The sequence below is a fragment of the Chiroxiphia lanceolata genome, chromosome 5 (genome assembly GCF_009829145.1).
Source record: "Chiroxiphia lanceolata isolate bChiLan1 chromosome 5, bChiLan1.pri, whole genome shotgun sequence".
Lineage (NCBI taxonomy): Eukaryota > Metazoa > Chordata > Aves > Passeriformes > Pipridae > Chiroxiphia > Chiroxiphia lanceolata.
In genome coordinates this window covers 22,459,060-22,483,305 of record NC_045641.1, presented here as the reverse complement: position 1 = coordinate 22,483,305, position 24,246 = coordinate 22,459,060, and the positions used below count along the sequence as shown (strand labels likewise).

Sequence of the window (24,246 nt, the reverse complement as noted above, 5' to 3'; positions counted from 1 at the left end):
TTTGTCTGGGGTGACGTAGTCCACGGAGGAAGACCCCTTTGCCTGCGTCAAGGGGCCGAGGGAGCTTGGATACCTCCCTCGTGAGTGCTGGCAGAATCCAGCTATCAGCTGCTGCTGCATGTGGAGAGGACAGATGACTGCTGCTGTAGAAGAGACTCCTACTTCGAGATTGGAAGGGATCTGTCCTTCTTTCCCTCCTGGGCTTTTATTTGGAGGGGAGAAGAGATCTGATCCATTGTAAATACTATATGTCATGGTAGAGATAGTTGTGATTGTGTGTATAATGTGTTATAGTATTTATTTGTACAGTCATTGTAATATATTCCCTTTCCCCCATTCTGAGTCTGGTTGTGTTTTGTCTGGAAAAACCCATCTCACATTGGGTTGAGATGTGGGAGGGGGAATGGAGCTAGGGAATTGGATTTTGGGGTATCTCAAACCATGACAAGTTACTATGCTGAATCAGCAACTTTTGAGATACAAGCCATGGCAGGTTTCTCTGAGGCACCCCTGCTCTCAACCTTTTACCCCTTTTGTTGGATATGTCACTCCAGTAAATCTTCTGTAAGATCCTGGATCCGAATCTCACTGAAATACTGATATGGGTTGGAACCAACTCCCTGTGTGTGTGGGGGGGTAAGGACTGGGCATAGACCTGCAGGTACATGGTAAGGCTGCCTTATCACTTAAGGCCTGCTGAAAGCACATGGCCTGCAGCCAGCACGGCCGGGCCCCTGAGAGCACACGGCAGAGCCAGAAGGCCTGTGGCCAACACGGCAGAGCCCGCGCAGAGCACATGGCAGAGCTGAAGGCCCTGCAGCTGGGCTGTCACTCAAGGCAGAGCTGCCTGGTAGCCCGCCCACACTACACCCCTGCAGCCTGTGACTGGCTACAGCACAACTCACTCTGGCCTGGAAGGCACTGATGGATATCCTGCCTGGGAGGGAAAACTGAACTCTATAAATACATGAGACTCCATGTGAGCTCTCTCTCTTCCTCTATTGCAGCCTGTACCATGTGAATCATCCAGTCTTGGTGGTAACTGTGATAGTTTCAGTCTAAGCCTAACTGGAGACCAACTTGTAACCGGGAAGGAACTAGGGAAGTGACCAAGGAAGTATTCCATGCTATTCCTTTACGTAAACTGATGTATAAATAAGCTGGTCAGAGAGACCTCGCTCTCTTCTGGCGAGATTTGGGAACAGTAAGTTCCTATGTTGGTCTTGCTTATCTGGAGCTGAGGCCTGCAGCGACTGCTGTTCTCTGCCACGCATGAGGTGAGAGTGCTGGGCTGGGTCTGGCTGTCCTGCTTTTCTCAAGGGAGGTGGTAGTGGTGAGATTTTGCTGGTTACTGGATTTTTCAGTTGTACATACCTGTTTTATTTTTGTCCCTTTTTGTCCCTTTTTTCCCTTTTCCTTTCCCCTTTCCCTTTTGAGAGCGATTTGGGGTTCCTGTGTTCATATGTACATAGTACCTTAATTGTGTATCTGTGATATATGTAATATATATATATATTATATAGCTTTTGCTATTCAATTTTTTTTTCTTTCTTTTGGGAGGTTTTCTGCTGTAGTCTGTGGGGTTTGGTGGGAAGCCAACTACAACCGGCTGCGCTGTTTTTCTTTCTTCTCTCTCCTTCTTTTTTCTTTCTTTCTTTACTCTTTTAATCTATTTTCTTCTTTTACTGTTTTTCTTCTCCTGTGGGTAACTTAAAACCAATGAATTGTGTTTTACTAAAGCCTGTATATTGGTTGTTTGTGGTGCATGTTTTCTGTGGAATGGGTCTCTGTGCTGGGCGTTTTAGTAAGACCCTTTTCTTCAGTTATATGTTACTTGATGTATGTTATATGTAAAACCTTTTGCCAAAATGTCTTATTTTTCTCACCAAATTAAAAGAATTTCTCTTAGAGAAAAATGTGTAGTTTATCTCCAGACGTGAATTTGAGGTTATGGCGAACCAAAAGGCATTTAAAAAGTCCTAAATAAAATGTAACCGCTCTGGGCAGCTTATGGCTTAAAATCTGGAGTGTAACACCTTCTTTCACAGATAAATATTTATGCTATTTCTAAACTCTGTAGTCTAGATAAAAAAAGTGTATAACACTTTATTCTTCTGTGAATTTTAGTTGATTTAGCTCTTAAATTAATGACACCTTAGTTGTGGCAGCCTCTGCTCAGTTGAACCTTTGTGCCAATCATTTGGAGCAGCATGCTGGCTATTGATTTATCACTCCTCTTTGCTTCACTGTGAATTCGCACACAGTAGCACTGAAGATATAGTCCAGAAAATACACTTTGAAATTGTGTGGTAGAGATATATACAAGGTCAAATGAAAGGAAGAGGTACTTCACCCTGTGCCTAGTTAGACCAGAACTCCTTGCTCTGGAATATTTGGAAGTTTGGTAAGTGTTCAAGGTGAGCCCGTGTTGGTTCATGGTAGAAAAGTACAGTAAGAGTTATTAGACATAGAGAAGTTGCCTTTAGTGATCTACAGAAAATCTCCATTTCCTCTAATGAAATTTGGCAAGATAATATATACTTTTTGCCAGACTTTTGCTTTCAGGTACTCTTGCAGGTTCCTCAAGCCCTGATCATTCCCTGTGGAGTTAGCGATAGTCCAGAAAAAAATAAAGATGATGACTGGGAATGATCAGGAAAATAGCATTCTGTTAGAGGGCTTTGTCAAGAAGTCCTGATAGATCACTGCACCAAACTAACTTTGAGGTTTTATGTGGTAATTTACACTTATGTTACAGCAAGAGATAAAATCCCACAGATGACTCAAGGAGAGGATTGCAAATAAGGAATACACTTATGGGGACAGGGGAATAAAGAGGAAGGTGATCCAGAAGCAGCCAAATTCTGATGTTATCCTGAGAAGGGATGGGCTTTGCTCCCTTCCTGAGAAGAAAGGGTTGCTTTTCTTCATAGGGGCAACTTGTGCTTAAGGGAAGCTTAAGTTTAATCCATAAGCATGCCTTTGTACCATAGAAAGGAATAACTGGGAATCAGAAAAGAGATCTGTACTGCCTCATGGTGGTTCATGCAGTAGAGGTGCTTGTGTGTGTGTTTGTGTATTTACATTTATTGCATATCTACTGTGACTGTATATGCATATATATAGATACATGTATGTTTGTGTATGCACTGTATTGCACTTGATATAGGAAATCAAATGACATGAGAAAATATCCAAGGTGGACTGGATCTGAGGTCATCTCTGATGTGAGCTATGCAACAGGCTTGAGAGAAAGGCCGAGGCACAGTGTGTTGGCAGGAAGAGGATCATATTCCTTCCATCATGTGAAGGCCTGTCAATCTGCTGAAAAACAGAGTGGCTAAGCCTTCAGCGATGAAGTTTAACATCCCTTCTTACAAATCTGTTTTTTGTGATGACATATCTGTGTATTACTGCAAATAATGCTTACTATGTATTTAAATGCTTTGTTCTGCAATCTGATTCAGAGATGCTTTCAAGTGTGCGGCTTGATGAGACTGGCAAAATGAGAAGGGAGGGTCAGAGAGATAGGGCACAACAGTCTTTTAAAATGGGAAAATTCTTGCTAGTTTCTACAGATGAAAAACAGTGGCTCTGTAACCATAGAAACATGATGGGCCAAGGATGATGTTGAACTTGTGATGAATTTCTTTTGTTTAGAACAAAATGCAGTTTGGAGGAAGAGATATAGTGTAGATAGGGTGAATTAATAACAGTGCTTTGTGTTCTGTACTTCCTTCCCTCTTAGATTTTGGAATACTTTATATACTTATTATTATTCCATTTTACAGGAAAGGAAAGAGAGACCCAGGGAAACAAAACTGAGTTCCCTGAAGTCACAATGCAGAAACAGGAATAAAGCCCAACTCTTCTCAAGTTGAGGATGAATTAACAGTAATAACTAAAGTGCTTGCAGACAGCTTTTTGAGGGATCCAGTAAAATTTACATGAGATATGACATGATTTCCTGCAAGAAAGACAGTATACTCAGCCTTGCTCTTTGGTTACATCTATACAATGGGAGATGTGTTATACACCTCTGAACTAGCAGCTCTGATATAGCCAAACTCTGGGCAACTGCTTTGATTTCTTGCCTAAGTATAGGCTTCACTTTCTGCCTCAATGACTTCTTTGCTTTTGATATCCCACATATATAGATATACCTGGGCTAATTTGGTGCCCTACCCTGCTTCAGTCACACCATTAACAGCATGGAGATGTAGCTTGAAACTTTTACTCTGTCCATGACAACAAAAGACAGGCTATAATCCAACTTTCCAATAGTGTTCGGGGTAGTAACTCCTAAATACTCACTGAGGATTTAGGATAATACTCCACTCTTCCATACAAATAATAAACTCTATTTACTTTTTTTTGTGTGTGAATGCGAACCAAATTTGTCAATAGAAAATTGACAAGATAACAGGAACACAGTGAGCTAGTCTGAGCAAGGAGATTTGTAGAAAGCTGCCCAGTTTTGCTGACTGTCAGTTGTCTTACAAGTTGATGTGAAGCAATATCTTATCAACATAAAAAAATAGATGGCAGTCTTAGTGAGCACTGGAGATCATACACTGCAGTTGCAGAAAATAAATGGAACACTGTGTTGCTTGGAATTATTTGCCAGGAATTTGATCTGTATCCAGTTTCTGAAAATACCAGCAATGCAAAGGCATTTGTTTTCTAAAACCGTAATAATTGCACTTAATCCGTGTAAGAAATTCCTTCTGTGAAAGAAAATGTTGATCAATGTAAGACTGTAAACAGCCCCTCTCCTGAGATGAAAGAATATGTACGTATGCATAAATATTAAGGGTACTCACCAAGCATCCACAGATATGACATATGATAAGATACAACAATTACAGAAATAAACAACAAGCTTAGATCCTACAGTAAGTAGCCTTTCAGTCAGTGAAGGAAATAATTTTTCATGCCTTCAGGTTAAAAAGGAGACTTTTTTTCTTTGGAACTGTGCCTACTTTAAAGAGTAGCAGTGGATGGTATTTTCTGTTCTTGTCAAGTTGTAGCACCCTCTCAGCACCCTCTTGGACATTAGTTCTTGCAAGGCAGCATACCTTTCCTGGCTGCCTGGCAGATGGGTGCCTCAATGTCCCTTAGCAGAGGGTCACACAGTGCAAACACTCCACATTAAGATAAGAGTCAGGTGACAAAGGCAAGACTTTCCGAGCCAAAATAGAAGCACCTGATGAATTTTAGATTCAGCTGCAGCTCACTTTGGATCATTTGATCTTAAGTACTGGATTGAGCCTTATGGCCACTTTAAACACTGTCCTAGAAGAGTGTGGAGTTTTTTATCTCATAGTTAACCTCTGTGGTTTTGTTACTGCTTTATGAGATTCTCTTGAAGTGTTATGGTTGCTAAAAGAATTAATAGCTAAATAATCAGATAGAATTTCAAGTATTTTTGTCATATCCAGACTTACGGTAGAGATCAGGGATATCAGCCCATTTGGATTAAATGCAGTACACTGCTTTCCTTTTGGGTCTTAATTTCAAACAACTGGATGCTGCATCTGGGAAGAAATAGATTTATCATTTTTTAAAAACTACACGTGCCTGTCACACTCTCTTTGAAATGCTAACGGCAATAGAATTGAGAACTCATTTTCTATTCTGACAGGCAAATGATTAAATTGGCCTGTCTATCCCTTTCCAGCCTCTCTTTGAGCTGTCCAGTAGCTACGATGCTCTGGCAATGAAATATGATTTTAGAGGAGACAACTGATCATGGGGGAGCTTCCCTTTGTGCAGACACACATGTGAATCATTATATAGCAAAGAGAATTGGCTCTGGGATACTGCATGTAGCAAGCTAAGAGGCTGATAAGGTCTTTTATGATCAAAGAGTTAAAATTCTGTAAATAAAATGTTATTTATTTTCTGTCAGGCATGAAAATATCACTCTGTCTTTTCTTTATCAGGTCTGTGAACATGTATTTCCCAGTGTACATCAGATGTCCACTCTGACCCAGCATTTTGACTCAAAGGTTATATTTCCTCAGGATAGTGAAACTTTTCTACTGTTTTCTAAGAGGCTTTCCTTGCTTTTGTATAATGTCCAGAGTTTTGGCAGCAGTTCTTGAAAACAAATTCATCTTTTAATGAGGAACATAGGTAGCTGATGCCAAATTTCAGACGGAGTATTGAAAAATAAACTGTTTTAATAACTGTTTCACCTATGGAGTGCCACATGAGACCATTTAAATTCTGAGCATAACTGCAGAACTGGACCTTGAATTGTGCAGAGCAGGAAATTCCCTTTGCTCTGAAGATGCTGTAAGGGTAAAAAATGAGCTTGTTTGAAAAACTGTCTCAGTAATAAGAGTAACTAACGCCCTTTGAAAATGTAAATTAATTTAAGGTAGTTGCTATGAGTTTAGAAAAGATCAGCAACAAGATGTGTGTGTCAGTACATATGTGTAGGAGGCAGGCAGAAAGAGGGCAACAAGGTGTAATTCATACTCAGAAATGTAGGTCTGGAGGGGGCCCGTTAGACTAATGACTCTCACTCATCTTTACCTCATCTTACTCAGTGCAAGCACACAAAAATAGATTTAAGACTTCTGATATAAAAGATAAAAAATCTGAAAAATGTTAACTGTGCCAGGGAAAGAGTGCAAGGGAGCTCAAGTAAGTTTCCACTGTCATGGCGTAGCATCCTTTCATCTCTGTTTACTTGGCATATATCTGTCGGAAATACAAGTAGCTGTAGTTTAAATATGTTTGATTTTGGGTTTCGTTTTTTAAATTCTGTTTTAAAGTATAGACCAGTAAGCATTTCTGTACATTTCCTGCAGATTAACATCGTGCAGATTAACATCCTGCAAATTAACATCTACAAAAAGCCATGTTTTATTTATAAGTTTATAGGATTAATCTTGGCCGTGGCACTGATAATTTTCTATGGAAAATTTTTGCAGGAGGTCTTTTGGCCGACTGACTTATTTTTCATGAATTTTTAAATGCTTGAAATTTCTGTTCAGTTGTCTCCTTACAGCTTGCAAACATACAAAGTGTTATGTCTGGACTATTCACCAACTGATGCATAGTGTTTTCTCCAGCCCATCAGTGCTTTCATATTCCAGTGCATTGGCTAGTTTCACGTAACTTTTCCCAGTAAAAGGGAAACCCATTACAAATGTTTTTATTTTTTGTAGCAGACTCTGCCACATGGTTTCATCAGCCTTGATAATTTTGTCCACCTTATTAATCCAATCAGGATGTGGCCATTTTTTTCTCCTGTTTTCTCCCTTAACTGTGAATATCAGTAAGGAGAGTGTATTTAGTTAGTTCAGTTTTGCTCTGAAATTCTTAAACTCAAAAAAATATTTATGTAAAGTTGATCTGTTGTAACTCTACTTTTGATTTCAGATCTTGGCATTTAGAATCAATTTGATGTGTAATGCTTTTAAAAAGAGCAAATGTTTTCAATGTTTTCAAAGAGAACAGTATTATGAAGCAAGGCAATGGCTTCAAAGCTATTATGACAGCATCCATAATCCAGGGGCAATTTCAGTTTGCTTGTATTGGAAGCATTTTAGCACATTGGAAATTCTAAAAAACTCTTGCATTTGTTATTAATCATATCTAGACCCACATGAAGATCTAATAATTTCTGCAGAGAAGAGTAAGTAGCATACACAGCTGTGTTTAACCAGTACCATGGGTAAAGCATGTACATAAGACAGGGACACTTTGAACCATCATAACAATCTGAGAAAGACATCATCATCTTGGTCATATCTGTTCTCAGAATAAAACAAACACACTTGAGAAATCATCTGTTTTTACTTAGGTGACAAAACCTTAGACTTCCAAGTGTAAGCTAGTTATCCTATGCTGCCTTAACGATCTACACAGCAAACATGCAACCAGAGCAATTCAGCTTATTCTGAGATACATCTTTAGTATCAACCTCATAAATCATCAACAGGAGGTGCATCTTTTTATCCCTCAATTAGAAACAAAGCACAACATCAGTAAAGGCTGAGGCATCTAACATAGAGATGTCACAAATAAATGAAATAAACCTTACCCCTAGTGAACAGATTTATGAAAACTGCTTTTTACTTCTAGGTCTCTGATATACAGTGCATCCTTCAAATCTAGATCTTCAAAGGGTCTTCTGAAGATCACCAAGGGAATTCATCTTTAGTGTCTTAGTCTATGAGTGGTTTAAATCACTGTCTATCAGAATATGTGTCTAAATGTAGAACTGATAAAGTCTTAAATTGTAGAGGTATTAGTGATCTATCTGACATTCCTATTCTTAGTCTGTTTGTCCTTTGTCTTATTTTTGAGAAAAAAATGTGGCCAGGCTTTTCTTTCAACTTTTCCAGGAAGTAAGCTTTTTCATGCCAAGAAAGTTGTTATGCTATTAAAAGAATTTCTTTTCCAAGTTCAGGGTAGACTTTTGACATCTTGACTGTTTCTGGCACAATAATGATTGTATTTGTGTTTGTTTGTTTGCATCAATCAAGATACACTGTTGCAATTGACTTTGAATGGTTTTACATATTAGTTCATTTTTAATATCTGTCTTGTTATCTGTCTTAAATTATGAAGCTAAATGTAATTTCAAACTGGGAAACTGGAATTTGTATTTTTGTAAAAGAAATTGGATCAAAAAGTGTCAATACTGCTCATTTTCTATGTTTCGATTTCAATAAATTGTTATTTTTCTGACAACAAAGCACATCATTCCCAAAATACCCAACCAGTTTCACTGAATATCTTGTTTTCCAGCATGCAGGTGTGTGATGTCCTCTTCTGAGCAACAGATAATAAGAAAGCTCTGTCCTACTGCCCTGTCTTTGACAATCCAAACAATGACTATGTGACAGGAACAGACACCATCTCTTTATATGACGTCAGTGTACCCTGAGAGGATGTACTGCCTGCTAATGAAGGGCAGAAAGGAAAAATAGACAAGAAAACAACTATAAAAGTTCTCACTGGATGCGGAAATGGAATCACACAGCAGATATGTGCAGAGATCAAGGATCTTACAATCAGATAGAAAATCTTACTTTCATAACTGCTGGTTATTACTTCTGCCATTATCAAACAGGCAGATATGCAAAAGAAACTTAGAGGAGCCATACATAAAGGATAAATCTAAACAAATCTAGCTGGCCTTCATTAGATAAGCAAGGAGACAGATTATTTTATAGTCTCTGATTTCCTGAGGTTTTTATAGGCAAAAACTATTCAGGCAGTAACATGCACTCATGGCATTGGTAGCTGTGGACTGAACTGTGGTCTCATGGATATCTGGAATGCATTTTCATGGCCTGACACTTGTACCTGACTGTACAACCTTAGGTTATCTAATAGCCTGACCCTCAGAGAGAAATGGATTTGATCCCTTATATCCCTTATATCCCACTCTGTGGGAAGTTTGCAAGAAATTTAGCAAAACACAGTGATAAAGGCCTTATAAATGAAGTTAGAGATATGTAGATGAGATAGACTGGGTTTAACTGTAACCGATGCCATAAGAGATTTTCAAGGGCCAAAATAATATTTTTTTAAGCAATATCTGTGATCATCTATGCTGAGAGAAAAAGTATCAAGACTTGATGGGGAATATAGTCTGTGAAGACACATCATAATTGACTCTCAACAGTCAAAGCAAAAGGTATGCTCAGTGTCTTTACAGTGAGTCTACAGATGAGTAGGTGACATGGGCCCCTACCCCAAAGCTAGCTTGGTACGTTCAGGTTCAGGTCTCATTTCAGGGTGAGTATCATTCAGGGGAAAACAAAAGTCTTCAGAACACAAGCATCACTTGGTAGTATTTCACAGGGGAACAGCACCTTCTTTAATTCAGTGATCTGGGTAATTCCTCACTCTTATCTCTTTACAAAATTTTAGAAGAGCAAAACGTGTAAAAAACCTGGAAAACTCCCAAAACAAAAAAACGTCTACAAAACTCCTTTGCTACTTGTTTCCTGGCTTGTGTAATTTTTGTGGTTTGTTAATCATTAGCAAAGGTTAAGTATGTTTTTGTTACTTAGCAACCATGATTGGTTTTTAAAAGTTTTATTTCAAAATTTATATTGTATTTATCCATGTTTTTATCTGCTCCTTTTCTCCTCATAGTAATTCAAACTCAATAAAATTTGAATACAGCCACACATCTGGACTCATGATGTTTATTTTGCAATAAACATGCAAAATAAGAACTAAAAAACAAACTGGAGCAAGAGAGCCATTGCTATCCATTCTACGTGAGGATCTATTCTTAGCTGGTTTTCAATTTGCTCTGTGATGGCTTAGGCAAATAACCTAGAGCAAATGACAAGGGTATTTTTGGTCTTTCTCCTATTTATTTTCCTTTTCAGTGTTTTTGTTGTGGTGGAACTTTGTGGTTTATCAACTTCAACCTAAAAATTGTAGCCTAAAATTAATTCTGAAAAGTGTTAATAATTTGGGAATTAGTTGAAATATTAGCCCTACTATGTTTAGATTCTGTTCATGCATATTTTAACTTCAGAAGAATATTTAACCTCGTGCAATATCATTATAAAGCTTATGAGCCCAAAGACTTACGAGTTTTTTTCCAAGTATGTCAGTTACTGCAACAAAAGATGTTACTTGTCTCTAAAACGTTTGCTTTGCTTCCACATTTTGTAATATTAAGTTGATCTCCTAGCTTAGCTAAAATCAATGGAAACTTTTCTATTGAGTTTCCTGGGGTCAAAATTTCACTCTGTGAGTGAAAAACTAAGGACAATTGAGAAAAAAAAAATCACACCCTGAGGATATGAAATACTAAAGTAGCCAGCTATCACAGCTGCTAAGCTCTTGTTTCTCCCTAGGAGCTGTGAAGCACAGCAGGCAAGTGAACTGCACGCTGCCAAACTCTCCAGCTGCTCAGGAGGTCCATTCTTGGGAGCAGGTAGGGTAGAAGCTACCTGGATATCTCAGGCAGCCAACATAGAGGTGGATTCCACTTATCATGGCAAACAGCCTGCACATATGTGGAAAGCTTTGGAACAGTGAGTTTGTTATATTCACAAGATAAGGAATGTAAAAAGGGTAGAACTAGAAGGATCAGAGGAACTGTTTCCAAACTCTTTCTATTTCTCGCTCTCTGGGAGAAGGTTTCTGTTCTTCGTCAATCTCCTATAAGCAAGAAGGGCAACTGCCTGAGGCTGATGTAATTGGAAGCAATGGTGGAAGTCAACAAATGTTGGTGTGGGCAGAAAGGATGTCTGAGCCTTTACCTAAGGCTTGAAAGAGCCTAATTTGGGCCCAATGATTGTGTCTTCAATCCTCCCACCCTAGAAAGGGCTTTGAACTCTCCACTCCGACTTGGTTGAGAGCAAAGGTTGTGTGATTGCTCTTCAAAGGGAAAGATTCTAGGTGAAACTCAGTGCATAGCAGTGTACAGAGAAGCAGCAGCAGCAGCCTCCAGGGCAGTAGCCGGCAGCGTCATGGCTAACATGGAAGCCTTTCTGCTTCACAGAGATGCTTACTCCTCACTGCGTGCTCTTGAAGACCGGCTGCTGCCTTCCATCTCTTCTCAAAACCTGGGAAGCTTCAGGCAGGTGTCCACTCTTCTCATTCCTCCATAAATAGGACTTCACCTCCAGGAAAACAGAGAAATGTCTGAGAGAGGTTCTTTCTTAATTCCAGGAGTGTTCTACTATGTTCCCTTGTCGGAACAAACCTGCAGCATAAGGCACCCTGATTTGTCCATCAGTGTTTTTATCCTGGTATTAATTGCATAGTCTTTGGGTTATTCAGACCCAGAAAACTGACTTCATACTTTTAATGTGCTCATGTTTTTCTTCTACACAAAAAATAATGACATTTTTTAGATTTAAACACCAGATTAAGTGCATTTTCCAGAGTTTCCCAAATTTACTTTCAGAAACAGCAACTGATATTTTCTTAAAAAAATAATAAGGGGGGAGGAGAAAGAAAACCATCCCTGAACTGACAGAATGCAACAGTAGGAGGGAAGCATTCAGCTGGCAGTTACTTACTTCCTGGCATGCAATTTTAATTAAGAAGTCAGCATGTCTGCTACACAAGCCCACAGGAGGCAGTAACTAAAAATGACTAGGAAAATGTCCATGGATAAAAAGGTAGGAGAATTAAATAATGACACTGTATTTCAGGAAGCTAATTGAATATGTTCATTCTTACTTTTCTCTAGATAAGACCTATTACTAAAGGAAAAGCAACCACAAATTGCTGTATCACGGTATACACAGATGTACCTATTTTGCAATGTTTCGCAATGTCAGAGATTCACTATTGATCTAAGATAAATCAAAGACTGCATCTTTTTTTTTCTTCTCCGAAGTCATATTCTGAGAGATCAATTCATATTTTTAAACTGGGCCAGAAATCCTTCATTCCCTAGACCATAGCTGTAGTGATTACCTAGATATGTCAGCCAGCAAGTAGATTGCTTTAAATCACTTCCAGTAATTTATCATAAATACATTTTTATCTCCTGGTATGATCATTTTTTCTTTTTCTCACAGACCCCATCATTAGGACATAGAGGCTGATTCATATCCTGTGCTTTCAACAATCATTATTAATTATCTTTCCAAAGAAGTACTGTGAAATCCTGCACTGAAATTTTGTTGTTGGCTCTTACTTTCTCCACTGGTAAATATTCAAATGAAATGCTAAGGCATAAAAAGCTCATGCATCTGCCTTGTTTTATATATGTACTGATCAATCTGAATGGTCTGGGACTAAAAATGAATTCGGAAGGAAAAGCAAAGTAATATGGCATGACTTAAAATTAGAATTACAGGTTCTGTTGAGAAAAAAACTGGTCAGCTAGTCTCAGTCTTTCTACCATTCTGTCACATTCACTTATTAAGAGCTCCTCGGTGGGCTGGTACATAATTTGTGCTCATGGCTAAATAAATTGCTGTATAAGTATTACAGAATACAATTAGGTCAGATAACAGAATCAAAGAAGCTTTCAAACTTTTTTAAAATTTTTATAAATGCCATTTAATGGGCTCATTATCATAGAGTCAGAGAATGGCTGGAGTTGGAAAGGGCATTAAAGATTATGTAGTTCCAATCCCCCTGCCATGGGCCGGGGATGCCACCCGCTAGATCAGAGTGCCCAGGGCTGCATCTAACCTGGATTAGAATGCTTCCAGGAATGGGACATCCTCAACTTCTTTGGGCAGCCTGGTCCAGTGTGTCATCACCCTCACAGTGAAGTATTTCTTCCTTATGTTCAATCTAAATTTACCCTTCTTCATGATAACTGTTACCCCTGTTGTCCTGTCAACTACAGACCTCGACAAATAGTTTCTCTCCATCTTTCTTAGAAACCTCCTTTACATATTGAAATGCCGCAGTTTCTCAAATATGACGGATATTTGCTTAGCCACTTCCTCCGCCAGTTCCCTCAGGACTCATAGATGCATCTCATCAGGTCCCATGGACTTGGGTACCTTCAGGTTCCTTAGATGGTCTCAAATCTGATCTTGTCCTACAGTGGAAGCTTCTTTGTTTTCCCAGTCTCTGCCTTTACTTTCTGTGATGTGGGCTGGAGCATTTGCCAGTGAAGAGAGAGGCAAAAGTCTTCCCTTTATCACCAATGTGCCTATAGAAGCTTTTCTTGTTGCCCATATCATCCATAGTCAGTTTTAATTATGTCAGGGCTTTAACTTTTCGAACCTGATCCCTGGCTGCTCAGACAATCCCTTTGTAGTCCTCCCAGGCTATCTGACATTGCTTCAACCCCCTGTGGGCTTCCTTTTTGTGTTTGTGTTTGACCAGGAACTCATTGTTCATCTATGCAGGCCACTTGGTGTTTTTACCCAACTTCCTCTTTGCTGGGATGCATCATTCCTGAGTTTAGAGGAGGTGATCCTTGAATATCAGCCAGTTTTCTTGGGCTCTTCATCCCTCCAGGGCTTTATCACGTGTTATTCTACCAAGAAGATCCCTGAAGAGGTGCAAGTCTGCTCTCCTGAAGTCCAGGGTAGTGAGCTTGCTGTGCTCACTCCCAGCTGCCCTAAGGATCTTAGGATAAATCTCCACCATTTCGTGGCCACTGCAGCCCAGACTGCCCTTAAGCTTCACATTCCCCATCAGCCTCTCCTTGTTGGTGAGAACAAGGTCCAGCATAGCACCTCTCCTCATAGGGTCCTGTATCACTTGGAAAAGGAAGTTATCATTAATGCATTCCAGGAAGCTCCTGGATTGCTTATGTCCTGCTTTGTGGTCTCTCCAACAGATATGGGGTGATTGAAGTCCCCCATGAGGACCAGGGCTTATGGCTGCAGGGCCACACCTGTCTGTCTATAGAGGGCCTCATCCACTTGGTTTTCCTGATCGGGCAGCCTGTAGCCTGCAGCAGACTCCCACCATAATGTCACCTGTCCCTTTTAATCCTCACCCAAAACTTGTCAATCATCTCTTCTATCCCCATAGCCCCAGGCACTCCAGCTGCTCACTGACATAAAGGGCAACACCACCCACTCATTTCCCCTGCCTGTCCTTCCTAAAGAGTCTCTATCCTTCCATTCAACACTACAGTTATAGGAGTCATCGCACCACATCTCCATGGTGCCAATAATGTCATAACCCTGCTGTGGGTTAAAAAATTACTTCTGAGAGAATGCATTTTGAGATGAAACACTGAAGAATCGGTAATGACTTTTAGCCTTCTTCTGTTGGGCTGCCTTTGTGAATCAGGATTGATGGGATAGTGTTTGGAGCAAGCTGAGTGTGAGTTGTTTGAGGCTGTATACATCTCTGTCTGTTCTGTTTCTTAATGATTCTAACATCATTACTTAAATTTTTGATGTTTTGCTCATATGAACAAGATTAGTAACAAAGTCTTTTTGCCTTTATTCCTTTTCTTTTTTGTCTTAAGCTAATCTACAGGGAGAAATTTTCCTTTGCTTTTGCTGAGCAGAGGAGAAAATATCCTCTTTTTTTTTCTCATAACCCCAAGAAATCCAGACGCTGACAGAATAGCCTGAAGATTTCTGTAATTTGAATCTACTGACAATGATCACTTCAGGAGTCACAGGCTCCCTGAAAATTGCCAGAGTTTACTGACTGTCAGTTGCTTCTCCTACCTGTCTTAAGGTACAAAATGCCCTAAAGAAATTGTAGAAAGGGATGAATAAAGACCCAGTAATAAGTTGTGTATCACTTTGACATTCTCAGGAGAGTACTTAGAGCCAAAAAATTGAGAAGACAAGAACCAGCAGGTCTAGAGTTACTCAGTTTTGCTCCAAAAAGACAGCTGTATCTGTTAGTATTGAGGGGTTGGGGTCTGCACAGCCCAGCCATCCTCTGCACCTGCCAGCACCTGTGGGGAACTTTGGGTTGATGACATCGGCCTGGTTAAACCTGCCAGGTTTAACCAATTGATGTTTTTTGGATGCTTGTGATAAATAGCTTGAGGCACTAGTTTGAATGAGGTTAAACTTTTAGTTATTTTGCTGTTAAACATCTTGTCTGAAGCATTCTCTGGAGGGTCTCTCTCCCTTGCCTCTAGAAGCAGTCATTTAAGAGAGCAGAAGCTGTGCTCTGTAAGATATCTGCTAAGTAAAATGAATCTTCTAGAGGCATCTCTCTCTCTTTCCCTCACAACTGTAAGGGAACTCCACGCAAGAGGATTAATTGAAAAACCTCTACTGTAGATGGCTAAAATGTAGGGCTAAAGATTTGATGCAGAGAAAATATCACTCCATTTCAATAGCAGACTTTTAAATGTCTCTGCTCCTATTTCAGTTTGTACATTGGCTTGGTGAATCAGATTTTAATTTCCTTTGAGCAGCAACTTTAAAGGTGAATTACTTACCTTGTACCTGTAAAGAAGGGGCCAATGTCCAAATGACGCTGCAAAACTGCTTTTAATAAACTCAGTTAAAACCAATAGCATGCCTGTAATCTCCTTCTATCATTTTATATGAAGACATTAAATAGTTCTTTAGATGAAATAAAGCTGCCTTCAGGCAGTTTTAATTTGCAACAGAACTGATTCAACTAATCACTATATTGCTGACAGCATGGTTCCTGGCTGCATGGTAGGGATAATATTTTTATATGGATAAACTGTTCTTGATTAATTTATTTGTGATAGAAAGCTCAGGTAGGCCTTTATAACATCAGAGAGTGGTTACACTGTGATGGTCTAAACAAGTACTCACATACCCGTTCATTTATTATATTTAATTGGTAGCAGATCACAGACAATGCTTCCTCCTGCCAACACAAAAGCTGAGTGCTCTCTCCAAGGCCACATTAGGAGACTGGGAAAGCCTGGGAGCAGGAGGGCTGTCCCATTAAATGCATCACTGCTAATAGACATCCAGCGGGGCTTGGAGATGACTTATCAGTAGTCTGTATACATTGTTTTTTTTCTTTAAGGCAAATCAGCAGTAATAATGAACTTGTACTCCTTGGTAAACATTAGTGGTCTTTTGAACTTTTCTAATGGAAAACAATTTGGATTTTTAAATTTATAAAATTTAAATTAAACGTGCAAGAGCTATTTGTTTCTATTCCAATTCTGGTATCGCCCTTATCTACAATTTGACTCTGCCAGAACATCCTTTTCAAGAATATTCCATGATATTACAAAAACTCCCCTTCTTATTTCAAATTTCTCTCTCAAACTCCCTACCAGGAAATGTATTATTTTGGGGGGCATATAGCAGGAACTCATATGTGCCTCTGGACCCCGGTCATTAAATATTTAAATATTAATTCAGGTTATTTTTGTTTTCGTGCATTGTCTACATGAAGTGTGTAAGCAGTCCAGAGGCTGGCCAAGAGCCTAAAAAATCAAAAGACACACGAGGGACGGAGAGTCAAAGAAAAGGGAAAACAGGAGAATAATTGCCTTTGGCATAATTTTATCTATAGTTTTTTAGATAAGTTTTGAAAAAAATATTGCCTCATTTTCCCTGTCGCTTATGTAACTGTACTCTCTGTGATTGTGAAGAAATTAAAAAAAAAAACCAAGAAAAAAACCCCCTTGAGTTAGATGGTCTTGGAGCTTAAAAATGTCAACAGTACTACTAAAAGAGAATATCTTTTTTTACAGGTATTTAGGCTTGTCATTTTTGAAACACTCATCCTATCAGGCAGCTGGATCCCCTACAGGACAGGTGGAATATGAAGAAATGAATATTCAGGTCTTCAGAGGAAATCTATTCATAATAGATAGAAAAAAACCCACTTTGAGCAAGTTCCTAAATATGATGAACAAATTAAGATAATCTTGGGTATATCCAATCTGTATTATCTGTAAATTTTATCTGTACAAATGCAACATAAAAAGCTCAATGGACTCTATCTTGTCTGGTATCATTGGCCACTATCCAGTAAAGCACTTACACATTGCTAATTTTAGGGATACAGTGCCCTGATTTGAAGACAGAATACCCAGCAGCATATTGGAACAAGATAGGGGGAAGGAGTTTGACAAGCCTTGCAACAAATACTATCCTGCTGCTTCTTAAAGATACCTGTATGTAGTTGATTCAAATGTATTGTTTTACCAATATGTATTGAAGATACAGGTAGATTATGCTTTTCTCCCCATTTTTTTCAGTGCTAAACAAAGACAGCAAAATTGTTGCTCTCCCTGTAGTCTAACATCCAGATAAATAATAATTCACTTCTGAATATATATTTGATAAAGAGAACAGAACAGAAGGGAATGCTAATGTGCATTTCTGTTATGTTAATTTTTTCATTGATACTGTTGCTGAAATGTAGACATGGTTTGCCAGAATAGGATTTCTGGAGATGCTGTCTATGAATATATGTTTAGTTCTTCCACCTTGTTAGGAACATGTTAATAGATTTTCACATCTGTCATTTGCTTATCATAAATGCCAGCAGTTGCTTCCCTCCCCCCCCAGTTATTTTTGAAGTAAAAAGATACTTTTCTCATTCATCTTCAACCCAAATGACTAGAATAACAAGAAGAATACACCCTACCAGAGGATTTTCATTTATTCCCAGTAAAACTCACAATTTAGAGTATCTTTCCTTTGGTGAACAGAGAACAATGAAAGAGCCATGTTCTTTCCACCCACCATCTAACCTATGGATGATAAGGGTTGTTGGTATTAAGTGTATTAAAGGGCAAAACCATATGTCTAGAATCTTTAAGGGCAGACAAGACAGACTGATCAGAAGTCACCTTTAGGCTTTAAGTTCTGTAAGTCACATTAATAGTACTTCCATTCAGTGGCTGAAAAATAGCACAGTCTTAAACTCCCAGAGAGCAGTGATTCTTAATATGGTAAAAAGAGACTGATTTGTCACAAAATGGGACTATTACATTAAACTATGTTCTTTGAATAAACTGTACTTTTTCACAGAAATCTGGCAGTTGGCCATGCATGAGACCCTTTCAGATGTTTTTCATTACAATGGCCTGGTTCTCTTGGTGCTGTATCTTCAAGGGATGTTTCAAGAAGACAGTGTCTTAAATAGTCATAGCTCTCTCTTTTGATCTCCACATGCTAGCACATGTGTGAGGGATTTGCCCTGATGCCATCTGGCAAAAGAGAAGTAATGGTAACTGAATAAACAGTCATTAGGACTCCTAGAAATTTGGGATTTGTTTGCTATGTAGCACTTTTATTCAACAAAACATTCCTATTGTTTTGTGGGCATCTGTACAAGATCAGGTGAAACCTAATCCAGTCTCTTGAGGGCTCTCTAGGCAATTGCCTCCTCTTCGTGCATGTGCTTGAACATTTTCTCTGGATAAAAGGAGAGTGACAAAACAGAGGAGAAGATAGTTTTTATAAAAAGTAGCTGAAAACTGAACTCCTAGGAAAGACAGCCAGCTACTAGGGAAACTTGCAAAATTCCTTGGTTTAGACACTGAAAGGGATTTGAGGTTTTCTTTCTTTAAACTGTGAGGTCTAGGGATCATGTCTGGTTTCACTGGCCTCTACTGTCTCAGAAAGAGGCTCTCTCACCTGTGGGTAGATCTCAGTCTGGGGGACAGTTAACCTTAGCTGACTTTGATATTGGTACACTGGGTAATACATGGTATTATGACATCAGCCTCAACGTAAGTATGCGTAGATTTAACAAAAGAATATGGTGACAATTTCAACACACATTTTCTCTGGTTTTCACCTTGATGCGATGAAAATATTAATTCTAACTTGAATATTACATAATACTGAGCAACTTCTTTTGAATGTCAGCAATCTCCTAGAAGAATGTGAGAGTTTTTTTATTCCATAATCTTCAATAGTGGTAGTACTGCCAGAAAAAATAAAAAAAAACACATGAAGGTTGAGCCCCCATCTCCTACCTTATGATCCTCTCTTAGCATTACACTGGAAGTCTGTACACAAACTCTTTCCTAGTGAAAGCTGAGTGATGATTTTTATATTGCTGCATGAATATAATTTATTATTTTGTCATAGATCCATTGAACAGCTTCCGATGCAAATATATTTATAGCTGAATATGTAATGTTGCATATTAGCTTCACTTCATTGTAATTAGCTGAGGCAATTAAAATTAACAAAAGTGTGTGTATGATTATTTAGTATTATCTTCCTTGTGTTCATCTAACTGCTAGCTATAGTCTAAATAGCGACATAAGCCATTAATAAATTCAAGGTCAAATTATATTACCTTTCTTAAAAATAAGAAGGAAATGAGCTAGAGGAATTGGAAATAACAGCAAGGCAAAGTTCACGGACCCTAACAGATTTAGTGACCTTTATTCTTGAAATGGATTAGTATTCATCATAGTGCTGTGAATGTTTCCGTAAATAATTTCAATACCATTGCTTGTTTCTTAGAAGCACTTCATCAAGGTTCTGTGAAGTCAGCAAAGTATGGATAAATACAGACACTTATTAGAAATAAAATAAACAAAATTGCTGCTCCATTACACCCTAGGTAGATACCTTTAAGTTTCTGCTCAGTTGTTGAAAGAAATTCCAACATGCTCCTGAATATTTAGTTCAATAATTTTGTGCATCCTGAAGCAGAAAAACATGAAATGACAAAAAGCCCATTTAGATGTCTCTTCACACTGAGAATATTTATTCTATTTCCATTTTAGCAAGATTCCTTTATCATAGGTGGCCCAATAAGAAAGAAAGCAGATAAAGAAAAGCCATAGCCTGTACCACATGGTTGTCATATGTGAAGCAAAAACAAAACCACAGAACTTAATGTAAAATATTAAACGTTAATAAATTCAGGGATTCGTTTCTTTTTTTTCACAGGTGAATTGAATGTAAGTACCTCATCTGAATGAAGTTCTCTTTTCTAACTAGCTATTTCTTTCTAGCTGGAGTAGTATCTCCTGAAGTTAATAAAAGTATTATCACCTGCAAATGCTAATATGTTAACCAAATTCAAATCATTGAATTATTTTACCATGCTTTTTGCATTTACAAGTATGGTTAATACAAGTTCCTTACTTTCTTGGCTATAATCAAAATTACAAAAAGTATTTCCCCTTTGAATGTGTAGTAATAAGTAACTACAGAAATATTTTGCTATTGCTAGTCTTAGAGGTATTGGTAGCCACAGGAAAATATGAAAAAGCCCAAACCAGTTCCTCATTGCAATCAGTCTTTAGCTATTTTCATAATTAAGATAGAATTCAATATAATGTTGGCAATTTATTGCTTGGTCTTGCTGGGAGGCATCCTTTTACCCTGGGGGAGCACATATCTTGGGAAACAGTTCTATTAATTTGCAACCATAATCAAGTGATGTGATTTTATTTATGTATGAATTTTATTTACAAATGGATTTCAGCAGGATGTGGCTCACAGCCTTGGATAATCACGCTGCAAGGGCTTACAACTATTCTTATGAGTAAAATGACTGGGATTTTCTATGGCACTCATCCACTGCTAAATAGCTCAAAACTTCCGTTATTGTTGCCGGTCACTAGTTTCTGAAAAGGTTTTTTACTTTCACTTGCTTTGCTAACCTGAAAGAGACTCACAATTTTACTACACAATACAGTAGCTAGCAGTAATTAGTACTATTGTTTTCTTTTGGCATTTTTTGCTTTTCTGTTAATACTGTTTACTTGTCAGGAAAACACCCCAGTGGTTTTGAATCAGAAGTAGCTTGACATCTCCCACATGTGGACAAAGAAGAAGACCCAAGATGTGCTGAGAGGATAGTCATTCTGGAGGTTGTAGTAGAAGCTGAACCAAGTTGAGGATGCCTCCTTGGACTGCAAGCTGCTTGTACTTGTGTGTGCTGTCAGAAGACAACCTCCAGAGCAATCCCAAGAGCTGTGCTCCCACGTGTCAGTGCAAGACAAAAGACTTGTTTGGCTGGACCAAGATTAGCTGTCCACTGCTGTGCTTTACTGCCTTTGAAGGAGAATCAGAACAGATGGAAGTTTCCATCTTTGATTAGCTAGGAGGGGATTTAGATTTCCTGTGATTTAATCCAATCACATATGCCTAGCAGAAGCAGAAAAGGTTTTTCCATGTAGTCTGTGAAATCATTCTGGAAGTGCAATGCAACTGAAGAATAAAGGGATAAGTGACTGCAAGAGGGCACTGGAAGTTCAGCTTTAATTATAAAGCCTTAGTCATATTCCACTATTACATAAAGGCTCCTCCACACCTAAGAATTTCAAAAGTGGTGTTCAAAATTATCACCCGTGAGATACTAAGACATGTATTCAATAATTGCTACACTGAAAATATGCAGTGTAATCAGGAAAGGGTTAAAGGCTCATTCAAATTGAAGAATTGTTCTTAATGGGTGCAAAACTCCATCTGCTTTCAGTGTGAATGGGGAAAATTATGGTACTATCTATGCCATCCATTTCCTTCTCCTCTGATGCATTATAATAGCATCTAAAGAAAGAACTAGGCACCACATGATTTTCTGTATTATGCAAACTGAACTTTTCAAATCCTTGAAGAATGTCATTAGAAGTTGTCAGGTTTGTACGTGGATCTTTACCAGTTTTGAAAGGTGAGACTTAGAACTGCAGATTGCGGGTTAGCTTGTCTCTCTCTCTCTCTCTTTCCCTTCCTCTATCCCTTCCTTTCCTTCTTCCCTGCTCCCTTGCCCTTATCATTTATTTTCTTATTCCTTTTATTTCTTTGCAATAAGAGGCAGAACTTTTCAAGACAACATAAAGGGACAATTATTCAGAGAAATCATCTAGAAGAGCAGAAAATGCTTTTCCCATTTGTTATGCATTTGAGCAAGTGCTACAAGAAACAAGAGACTTTAACACTGTTTACTTCTGCTGAGCCAAATAGTCAAAACTATCAAATGCTTGTGGCTTAGTTATTCCAGGCTTACTTAACCTGGAATGCTTATGTCGTGTAGCTTTAGTACATATGTTTGCTTTGCTATCTACGCTCATGATACGCACACGTGAAGATGGACATCATATAGCATGAATTACAATGTCCGGGGTGAAGAACAACTTAGTGATGCTCTGTGTACTGTAAAGGTTAAGCCTCTTAGCCTGTTGAATCACAGTGAACATTGTTTTAAATCCCACTTTTAATAGAAGGATTTTGTTTTCCTTTTAAAGAAAACAACCTGGCCTGAAGGTCCAGCATCTGAATTTTAACATAGGCTTTTGAACTCTTTTTCATGATTATTTACCTAAAGAGCTAAATTCAAAGAAAAATCTGACTGCCTGCTTAGTTCTGGAAATATTAAATTACTCTCCCAGATTGTTCAGATTGATTCCCATTTTAGGGATCTCTGAATGTCACTGTGCTTATATGTCTCTATGGGGTATGAGACCACAATCCAGCTACAGCAAGAGATTCTCACCCTCAGATTCCCAGGGTGACAGTCTCTCCCCATACCTTGGAGGGGGTCCCACTGTGAGAGGGCAAATGTGTGACTGTGGTCTCAGCTGCCAGCCCCAGAGCTTCCCCTCACAGCTAACTGCCCATTCTATGTGCTTAAAACTGTCTTTTTGGGGCTCAGGGATTTTTATCTGTTGGCTATACAGTCTGTCAGGAAGAGAAGGCATCTTAGAGCCTGATACCATTGGTCTCTTTTATGATGTAAAAGCTGTGGGTTCAAATTATTCAGCATTTGAGGAAGGATGGTTTGGGTGCATCAGCTTGCTGGTTCTTCAGCCCTCTCATGGTACCTAGTTTTATCCCACTCTGGGAATTTTTAGAATTTAGGACAGCAATCTGAAATTTGCACCCAAGTTTCCACATTTGCCACAACTGAAGATGACAGAATCTGAGGCCTTCCACCAAAAGACTAAATTAAATGCCTGGAAGTGACTCTTCCAGCCATCCATGTGGGTCTGCTCCAGTATCCTTGACCTAAAATGATTACTTCTGAATAAGAAACCAGGAACCGAGGAACTATTTTGCATAGGTATATACATTGCTTTCTGATTTTCTAATTTCTAATGAAGCACCAAACAGTTTGAGACTGCAATGTATTTATTCTGTGTTTGTAGAGGAACCTACCAGACAGCAGAATTTTTACTATAACTGCCTTTTTAAAGCTAAAAGATCTTCTCCTTTTTAAATTATTTTAAAAGTGGGGTTTTTTAATATCCAGCCTGTTTAAAATATCCTCAGCGGATACTCTTCACTGCCATGTGTATCAGGTGTTGAGATATAAAAATAAACAAGGTTTAAGAAATCTTGGGCACTTTTATTGACAAATAAGTTTGCTTCGCAGACCACAATTTTTAATTTACCACTAATATATGTCGGACTGTACAGCATCTGGAAAATGTTTGTTTTAAAATTAGTAGATTGGTATTGTAAAGGAAAGTTGGACAGAAACTGAACATTGTGCAAGTAAAATAACATACATCAGCTTCCAAAAACAAAAGGCAAAAATATTAAGGAATGACACTGACAAAAGTTCAGTGATTGTTAAAACCACAAATCATCAAATCAACTTTGCAGAGATAAAGAGGTAAGATGATAAGCAAAATTATTATTTATGACTAATAGCTGCAAAACAATCTAATATATATGCAGACCTGACCACTGGGGAATATCCTCAGCCCCAGGTGCTCTTGCCCCATCAAGGCAAGCAACATCCTGCTGTGGGCTATCAAGGGTAGAGCAAGAAAGGGGGCATGATTAGACTTTTGGACATCTAAGGGATCACCAGAAGCCTTCCAGTCCTGCCAGCAGCTGCACGTAACATGCAACTTCTTTTGACTGTTCCTATTATTATGCAAAGTGGATTGGTATCTAGACATAACTAAAAAGTTGCAAGATCCAG

At 38.6% G+C, this 24,246-nt stretch overlaps 1 long non-coding RNA gene across 1 annotated transcript; it reads right to left on the bottom strand.

Annotated features, from left to right (window-relative positions):
- Positions 1 to 18,608: 18,608 nt before the first annotated feature.
- LOC116787618 lies at positions 18,609 to 18,984 on the bottom strand. Its single transcript, XR_004357348.1, has 2 exons — positions 18,862 to 18,984; positions 18,609 to 18,761 (listed from the first exon to the last, which is right to left on the bottom strand). It is a non-coding gene; the product is annotated as an uncharacterized LOC116787618 (long non-coding RNA).
- Positions 18,985 to 24,246: the final 5,262 nt, after the last annotated feature.